This window comes from Apis cerana, linkage group LG6 (genome assembly GCF_029169275.1).
Source record: "Apis cerana isolate GH-2021 linkage group LG6, AcerK_1.0, whole genome shotgun sequence".
Lineage (NCBI taxonomy): Eukaryota > Metazoa > Arthropoda > Insecta > Hymenoptera > Apidae > Apis > Apis cerana.
In genome coordinates this window covers 13,339,394-13,349,493 of record NC_083857.1, presented here as the reverse complement: position 1 = coordinate 13,349,493, position 10,100 = coordinate 13,339,394, and the positions used below count along the sequence as shown (strand labels likewise).

The 10,100-nt window shown below is 38.9% G+C and overlaps 1 protein-coding gene and 2 long non-coding RNA genes across 4 annotated transcripts in view; 2 read left to right on the top strand and 1 right to left on the bottom strand.

Annotated features, from left to right (window-relative positions):
- The window catches only part of LOC107994142 (ELKS/Rab6-interacting/CAST family member 1-like), a 234,992-nt gene that overhangs the window by 162,071 nt on the left and 62,821 nt on the right, over positions 1-10,100 (top strand). The window lies entirely within an intron of this gene.
- Positions 15-7,099, bottom strand: LOC107994145 (uncharacterized). The gene is made up of 3 exons (XR_009830264.1): positions 6,928-7,099; positions 2,085-2,468; positions 15-1,643 (listed from the first exon to the last, which is right to left on the bottom strand). It is a non-coding gene; the product is annotated as an uncharacterized LOC107994145 (long non-coding RNA).
- On the top strand, positions 4,723-8,743 carry LOC133666292 (uncharacterized). Its single transcript, XR_009830265.1, has 2 exons — positions 4,723-5,387; positions 5,456-8,743. It is a non-coding gene; the product is annotated as an uncharacterized LOC133666292 (long non-coding RNA).

Genomic DNA, 10,100 nt, shown 5'->3' with positions numbered 1-10,100 from the left:
ATATCGAAGATATGTATAGGAATAAATACAGAGTTTATTTTCTACTATCCAAGTTTCGATCCATTTAGTCAGAACATTAATTACGTTCGTTTAAATAGTAGCTTTGATATATGTTTTCTTTTATTAATTGATTTAGATTCGTGTACTGTTGCATTTGCAACACACTTTCGCATTTATTATTGAAGACAATAGATCTAAGTAATTAAATGTAATGCTACAGTTAAAGAGATTAAATTAGATAAATAATGAGGTAGAAATCTCGTGACAAGATAGTGAAATTAAGAGCGGAATTCGTGACTCGTAAGCATTCTACGCAAGGTCTCCGCAATGATCCACAAAAACAAATCAAACTTGTTTTTTTTTCCTCTCTGTCGTGAGTCACATATTATTATCGTAGTGCTGAATAATGAATCGAGATAATGACGAGGAAAGAGAAAGAGAAAAAAGGAAACTTACGCCAGAGCGAACGCGTCGATTAAGAATATTTGCATAGAAATTATTTCGATCGTTTTTCCAATCATTGATCTTTCTCTTGCATAAACATACTATTACTATTATTTGAATAACTTTAATTCACAATAATGCGTAATATTTATAATTATGACAAATTAATGATACTTTTAAAGTAATTTCTTTGAAAAAAAAAAAACAACTACCGATATCCAAAATACCGAATTCTTATTTTCAAAAACGGCACTATAAAATTTGCGAACACGAGTTGTCCATTTGCCGGGAATCCATCGTCGGAACATCAAACGCAATTCCAATTTCTGGTCGCGAGCAATATTGGCGCCGATACTTAGCAATATCGCAAGATGTTGACCACTAATTGCATCGCATACATGCGGATACAGGTATTCCACACAAATTAAGAGACATAACGAAACAACAAAACAACGTCCTCTTCCTCAAGCACGCATGCTAAAAGGCAAGATGCCGAAATAATTCGAATCAATTCACTGTGCCTCGTTCTATAAATCGCCTGTTAATTTTAAATTCATTACTTCATTTTTTTCCCAATATAACTATTTCATAAATTTGTATAATATCCATTTGACATATTTTTCATTTTCGAAAAACCGCTCAATCATCATCATCATCATCATCATCATCATCATCATCACGTTATTATCATAATCGTAATAATTCGTTCGTTAACTTATGGCTGGAATATATACTCGACGAGTGCTCGAAGAAAAGACACGGGAAGATGGAAAAAGTTTTCAAGTTTTTTACTACCTTCCATTTCCATACGGTTCGAGGGGGCGCGCGCGCGCACATTCAACCGAATAACATCATAAATTTTCATGGCTTCCTTGTAATTACCATTATTAAGTTCCCGCGAAGGATCGCGGCTCGCTTTATCGGCGAACTTTTGCGCGGCGAGCTCACCTCTGTCGTTGGCCGCGATGGTACCGGATACCGATCTCCAGGTGCTGCTAATTGAAAGCAATACCGGGCGTGTCTTTCGGACGTTGAACGAGTGGAGAATCGCGAGACCACGCGAGGCTTCCACGAGAGGAAATGCTCGTTTCCTAGACGAAACCGGAACTTTGGACGCCTGCAAGTCTTCTACCCTTTGGATCTTGGAAATGTGGCGTGATGGAGTCATATTTGCGTTGATTCCATCCTTCTAAAATTACCTGAAAAAGAAATAATCGTGACTCGAAAATCATTTTAAGGAAATATTATAAAAAGTGTCATTGTTTTTAAACATCAGAAAATTATTAGTCATCAAAATTATCTATAGACTTCTTACAAAGTTACATTTATTTTTGTATCTAATAGAATTTAAATAAATAATCTCTATAAATCATTTCCATTTTTAATCGTTTCATCGTTACATTTTTATATATTTAACTCGTAAATTATATAAGAACACTGTTAAAAAAGAGTATCATTATTCAAATAATATCAAGTACGTGAGGATCACAAATTCTTATTTCTGTATCTAATAGAATTTAAATAAACGAATAAAGATTAATCGATTAATCAAAGACTGGTTAAACATTGCAAGAAATTCCTATCAACCAGTCTTCGAATCGTTTCAAGATTCAAAGATAAGCGACTAGTTTAGCACATACGTTATCCGCCATCATTAAGTCGCGATTCGACTGTCGTCGAATCGACTCGTCAAACTTCGATCCCGACACGGTGTTGTCGTTGGTCGAGTCAGAGACCCCTCCTCGTCCAGGTGGCGGTAATTAAAGATATTATCAGTGGTGCGTGTTGGCGCGATATCAACGGGACGCGACTCGTACGCGTACCACGGCCACGCTGGTACGCGAGACCGTAAGGAACACCGTAACCATCGTCGTCTTCACGTTTCATTGCGAAACGAACGAACGCTCGCTTTACGATTATCGTTGAACGAACGCCACATTGTTTTACGGCGAATTTTCCTACAAAATGGTCAGTTGGATCTCGCAGATCTTTCTTCTCAAGTTTTTCCAACCTATAATTGAATCCTGTAAGTTTACGAGAAAAAAAATCATATAAAATTAAGCATAAAATATTCAGATTTTAAGATCGCGTGTTTTATATTTACATACATTGAGCAAATATATATCATATTCTTAATATGTATATTTTTTTAAATTCGATACAAATTGGGTTATCCTCAACTCGAATCACATCGATCGGATAAATAATTTTGCGCGGATAAGAAAATTCGTGTACAGCAATGGAATAAATGAAAGGGATTAATCAGGGATTAATTAAGGATAGAAACGTTTTAAGGGAATCACGATCATATCGCGGCTTTTAAAAATTGATCGTGGCGGTTAAGCGGCTTCCTTTACCCTTTAAAGCTATAATTATCGTCATTTATAGACCTCGTCCTTGATAAGCGCTTATCTCCTTTCCAAGTGTGTTCGTGTTATTCGCGTTTGACATTAAAACGAAGGGGACATAAATCGACACGGTGGATTTACGCCGTGATATTTCGTATTTTGTCGCCGTTTTCAAGGCCATCCGGAGCATCGAATCGAGTCACGACGTAGACGAGAAAAACCGGTAAAAGTCACTTGACAAGATTCTGGGCGAATTAAAGCGCTACGTGGAATCGATCGACGATGGCCGAAGATATTTTCATGAAATGGAGTAAAACGTCGTGTTTATAAAAATATATTTTTGAAAAGATTAAAAAATAAAAAGAAAGAAATCTGCGAATTCTGCCGATTATATATATATATATAATAATTTTTCTTCGTTTCAATTTAACATTCGTGCGTTTCAGTGATTATTCCCTTCCCGATTATTCATTCATCGAACTTTGCAGAGCGTGCAATCCACTTAATTGATCTTGAAATGTAATAGTAATCTCAGAAGTTCAAGTTGGAAAATAGTCGATAATAACTTTCTTCTTGGGCATCGAAGGATGAATTACACAGGTTGACCTTTTAGAACGTCGAAGATCGAGGATGATCTACGTCATCCGCTACATCCTCGATCGATCGACCTTCGTATTTGGCAAAGAAACCGAGCGAGAGGTCGATCGGCATTGACCTAGCCTCGCTGAATGTTCCCGTTAACGCATTCCATCCACTCGTGTCTCGAGGCCATCGAAAAATTTCACTCTGATTTTCTTCGACCCGAGATAAATCGTCTCGAACACATTACTCTGCAAAACTCTTAGATCGGATTTAAAGATTTCTGTGACCTTTCCCCGCCCGAGTTTTTTTCTCTTAATAATTTTATTATATTTAGTTGCATAAATATATCCATGTAAACGCACTTAAAAACTTCAGCTCGAAATCCAAAACTAATACGATTGATACATCATCTAGCCAAATCATCGAAACAGTAAGAATAATCAAATACAATTCGATTCGTTGGCGATAACAATTTAGAACATTTCTAGCGCGTTTCTAAAGGCCGTATAAAGTATCGATACCATCGATTTCCAAGAAGCGACGCACGACGAGGGGGAAGCACACCTCGTGTCCAACTGTATTGAGCCATCATCGCAGATCCGGGAATTGTGCAGGGCGGTCCATAAAACGCGGCTGGCTCCGTGCTGCGTTAGGTCTCTCTCCATGCCAGAGTAATTTACAACGCTGGACATCGCTGCCGGTTTATTACCAGCTTGTTTATTTTACGGTCGCTACGACCGCGCTCTGCCTTCTGATCCGTCTTTCTCCTCTCGCGAATGGCCGTTCCATTCCGTTCCGTTCCGTTTCGTTCCTTCGAACAGCTGTTCCCTCCCCACCACTTTTTCTCCCATACTTGCCTCCTCTCCACCCATTTTTCCTCTTGTTGTCGGACGAACACGATGTTTGTCCGTGCTTTCTCCACGACTCTGTCGCTCTTCTTTGTTCCACCATTTTACGAAGGTATCGAAACGACTTCACGGATGTGCTTTATTTTCATGAATTGAGAATTAGAATTAACAGAATATTAATCAAGCATCAATAAATGAAAGAGAAAAGATTAAAAGTTAGAATTAGAAGAATCGCAGGTTGGAACATTAAGATACAACTTATATATTAAACAACGCTGGGGTTCCCTATAGATGATGCTAGAGAACCCTAGAACGTGCCGCACGATTCTCGTCGGAACTAACAATATCGGGCAACAAACCAAACATCGTAAAACACATCGGCACCCTCTCCCATCCATCCGTATCAAAGATTCAAAGAGCGAACCGTGGAGAAACACGAATCGAGAAAACTGGTTGGTCGGCGATCGGTGGTCCAACGAATGATTGCACGCGCGCAATCAATTACAGGCAGGTTGCGGGCTACGTCCGTGCAGCGTGTCCGTGGGCGCAGAGGCCGGCCAATAATAAGGAGCGGCGGCGGTGGAGAGCGGTGTAGGTACGTGCGGACGCCAGTCCGAGCGGAACGGACGCGCGTTCGCGATCGCATTCACGGGGTCAGGTACGCGAGAGAGCTACCTGCATCACGGAGGGCCGGTGCGCACACAGTCACGAGGCGACGATACAGGAGGAACAGGCGAACGCGTTCACGTGCAACGTGAAAACGGTCTGGGCTGCCGGTATCGGCAAGTGAGGCGCGGTGGGTGTCGGTGTCGGTGCAGCGCCGGGGCGTGTGAACGCTGTGACATATGCGGCGTGTCGCTTTCTTTAATCGCCTCTGGCCGGATAGCTGCATGTATGGCCCATTCGCCTCGGTGGAACGCGAGGAGAGCCAACCAGATACGCTTCGTTTGAACGCTTCGAAGGCGGGAATCGTGTGTCGCGGGACTCGTGATGAGAGATCGGGAGACGATTGGTCATGGGCCTTTTCGAGATATCAATCTCGAGACGGTTTCGGGATTATCCGTGGCGAAATTCCAAGTCGTTTCCAGAGTAATTTGATACTTTCGAATCGCGCAAGGTATCGGTTAATTCTTGATCCTCGAATTTTTTAAAATTCTGTGTATTGGTACGTGTGTATTAAGGGTTTGAAATGTATTAATATTGAATGCTTAACTTTCAAAATGATTTTTTCAGGGATCGTAAATTGTTTGATTATTAAAAAAAGAACTGGAAATTCAATGAAAATATCGATTTAGAGCAAATTCCAAAATTTTCGAGATTTCTTTTAGATCATCTTCGAAACTCGACGAAATATTCTTATTTGCTATCGAGATTTCAATATCTTGTATATACAAATGACTCGATCCATCGATTCTACGGATCTACAATCACGATGCACCAGCTTCTGCTCGCTCTCACGATCGTCCTCGCGTCGTATCGGTCACGAATCGGAAAGGAACTGTCGGGAAATGCGATTTCTCGCCAGAGCCAGGGAAATTGGCTCAACGCCGATTTAGGCGCCTTTGAGGCTCCTTTCATGGGCCTGCAACACGTAACGTTGACTTATTGGCCATTTCGTGTCCGCGATCACTCCGTGGACTCGAGGAAGTCAACGGGAGACTAGAAAGTATGCGCATCGAGTTGGAAGATGAAATTCGATTTTTATACTACGAAACATTTCGATTGAATTTCGTTCATTTTATTTCATTTTTTCGCTTGTTAATAGTTAATAATGTCGAATAAAGAGATTCGAATGCAAAAAAAAAATTTGTTATTCACGGTGTTGGTTATATATTCGTTATTGGATCGCTATGTTTCGAAATCGCGGATGTATAAACGATCGTTAATTGCCGCGATCAATCTGTTACGACGTATTAGATATTGCTATTATCAAGCAACAGATCGGAACGTCGAATTTATAGAAGAGAAATTTGTTAAGTGGATAGCTCAGTTACAATAGTGATATGTAAATATGTGAAAGATTTCTACGAATGAATTTCTAGCGATGAATCATTTAACTTCATAATTATTTTGAATGTTAGAGCTCAATGTTTCGAACGTAAGTGTTGAAATACCCATTGAAATCCAGATTTATAGAAATTATTTGATTTTTTTTTTGTACAAAAATATCTTGGAAAATATTCGGAATAGAAAGTAGAAACTTAGTTTTATAATTAATAGATTTGACTAATTTCTTTTTTTAAACTACTTCTTATGTACACAATAATTAAATTCTTCGAGATAATAGCAGCAAATAGACATATTAAAAATGATTGCTTTATAGAAACGATATCTTAAATATAACCACGTAACGTATGAATCACTCCTGCTGTGAAAGTTATCCATAAATTCGTTGAACTTTCAAATGTTCTCTTTCGAATCCCTATACTGAAATAATTTCTTCTCCGCTTATTTCCTGATACATCTATTTTCATCGATTTTATGCATTACAATATCGAAGTAGAAAGAATGCAATACACTTAAAACGTATTATTCGAAAACGGAACAATGCATTTCATTTTGCCTTGATTGAGATTAACTTATAATATTGCAATAAGAATAAGAAGAATGCAATGAATAATAAATAAGAAAACATTCGAAAACAAGACAATACATTCCATTCTTTCTAATTACACTAAAATTAGGTTATGTTAGGTTATACGTACAATATTAGGGAGAGTGCGATGCAACGGGTAATAAATATTGTCCGAAAACGGAACAATGCATTCAACGCATTCCATTCTTAATATCCAATCATCATATTCACGCGAAATGTCTCGACAGGCGATTTTCTTGACGGCTTCATTGCACGTGACCTCGGCCAAAGGACGAAACTGCCCCGCGGACTCTCGTAACGACGTGCGCGCATCGTGCGTCGCGCATCGCGCGTAAATCCGTCGTCGTCCGTCGTGAGGCGCGCGCGGCACTCGAGCTCGCAGATTAATAACGCGATAAATTCAACGCTTACCCAGGTGGGCGTGCGTGCCGCGTACGAGCAGGTAGATAGAGCTACACGATGCTCCTCCTTTTTTCACTACCGCCCGATACACTGTCGTCATCCGTCGAATCACGATTAATGCGGCTCGCGAGGAATCTTGCGAGTACTCGGAGTATTTTTCAATAGCCAATCTCGTAGTAAACATATTAAGACGTTTATTTATATACGTACACGTTGAAATAATTTTCTTTAATTGTTGTACGTTACATTGTTTTTTATCAGGAACGAGGAGCACGAAGATGAGCAATCGTGTGGAAGTAAAACGGCTCGATCACCGATACTAATAGCCGACGTATTATGTCAACCGTTAACCGGACAACCGTTTATTAGGGGGTTGCGGCGCGATAAAAAAACGCGTTTTGCATAATGCAAGATAATCAAGCGAGACAGGTTTGGGACAGGTGTGCCGCTACCAGCGCACTCCGCCTTCCCCTTGGAGCATCCTCGACGTGTAAATTAATAATCTATTAGACATCCTCTCGTGTCTTCCTCTTCTTCGTTTCTTTCGCGCGGCTCTTATTTGCTTCCTTTTTTACCGGATCACATTTGTGCTTGTCTTTCAGTATATTATTATTAAACGATTCTTTTTTTTTAACGCGATTTTGTTTTCTTTATCTTGACATACTTCTAATTTTCTTTTTTTTCATTTCTTCTCTTTGCCTAATTTTTCTTTAAACGTGAAGTATAATTTTCAATTTTATAATTTTCTCTCTCTTTCTCTCTCTCTTTCTATACTTCTATCTTCTTCATCATTACTCTGCTGAAATCTACGTTTGTTTCAAACTACTTGTTCTCACATTTCCCACTTGTTCTTCCTACCCCCATCATTCTCCCCTTTTATCTATTCCACACGGAAATATCCTCTTTTCCAACACCTCTTCAACTTCCTATCGCAATTCTTCTCGACAGCCTAACTTGCTTCTGGCGACGTATTAACCGACGCGAAACTGGCAGGTTATCGTGCGTACTGGCTAACTCGTAAATGTTGGATAATAAGATCGAAAGAGAAAAATAGAATGGAAATGTCGGTTCAATAACGAGGGAGGTAGTTTGGTTTATTCGATATAAGCGACAAAATTTTCATATTTTATTATTTTTCCAAAAATACATTTGTATTATTCTCTTATAAAATTCACCTATTGGAATATTTGTTTCTACGACTCTTTCTGAATGAAATATACTCGAGATGCTATCTCGTACTTAATCGTACAGCCTCGATCGAATTTCATTGCATATTAATATCAAGATAGATCCGATTAGATTGGATCAACGAGTGCAATTTATTACTTTCGCGCGACAAATGCTTTGTTTAATTTACCATTTAAAAATTCATCTTTTAGGCGTAATATTGATCAAATTTTATTTGATTTGTGCCAGCTACTAATTATCATGAAAAATATAATAAACGTAACTCAACAATTCCAATTAATCTTTCATTTTATCGAATGAAATTTTAGTAAATCTAGAATAATCACATGACATTATTTAAAAGAAATTTGATTATTCCAAGTAATGACATCCTAAACGTGTCATTCAACGTTTCTTAATCATAACCAACGACATATCTTGCATAATTCACAATTTACAAAATTAAAATTAAAAAAACGTAATTCTCGTTTCTGAAAGCTGTCTTATGATAAGATTATAATCTTCGAATGGATCAAACGGAAAACGGATCTAACTTCGAGGAATTCGTATGATAGATCGAAGGAAAAGTCAAAAAGGATCGATCACGGGACAAAATTGAAGCGATGAAGTGTAATCTCTCTCTCTTTCTCTTTCATTTTTATCCACGATACACGTGGCCGATCCGCCAACCGTGTCGATCACGTTCGAAGGAATCATTATCATTGATCATCCTCTCTCTCCCTCCTTCCCTCGCACTCTCTTTCTCCGCCTCCTCGTCTCTCGACGAGGATCGAGCTATCGGCTAATTGCCATCGTGGTCGGCGATCTCGCGGGCGTAAAATCGTGAACACTCGCATACGATCGTTCCTTTGGCATCGTGAGAGAGCCGATTTCTCTCTCTCTCTTTCTCTCTCCCCCTTCGTTCTCCAAGATTTCCGAGATTTCGAAGCTTGTTGGATTTAAGGAGGAACAAGTGTGATGAGAATAATCACAGAGATCGAATGTTACTGAGAAGTTTTTGCACAAATAAGAATACAAATTCTTTAATTTTGTGACTGCTTTTCGATCAGTATCCACTTGTAAAAAAAATACTCCTTTTACTTTTAAATACATTTGCGTCCCAGGGATCATCCGTTTTGAACCTGCAACAATTTTCGAAAGGTAAAATCGTTCTTCGTTGTGTTGGATTTAAAGATCCAGTCATAATTTTTGGACGCATTTCGGTTCTTTCAACAGGATCCGCCATCTTGAAAAATCAGACATCCGTCTTAAGAAAGGAAACCCGAGGAATCTTTATTCGAGCGAATCAAGAATCCGTGGTTAAATCAGTCGTAACGACGAAGTCGGTTTCAGTATTCAAGCCCGTTCACGATCGTATCTAATAATCGGTGTCACCTCGAGAGTTTCACGTGTGTTGAAATATCGTCGTTTCTCGAGTATGTTGTTAGAGATTACCGACATGACTCACGTGCAGGGGAACGCGAATATTGCGAAGTAAACCGATTACGCGATTATTTATCGGCGCTCGAATTATTAGATATACGACAAAGGTTCAATCTCGGTTTATGAAACAATAAACTATCTTGTTTATTGGTTTTCCCTTGTTCGCCTTTTATTTTATTTTATTTTTTTTTTCTTATAAACGAGGATTTGCGAAATTTATCGCTATTTGGTTAGATAAAATATGAAAAGAGGAAGACTTGTAAAGGAGGA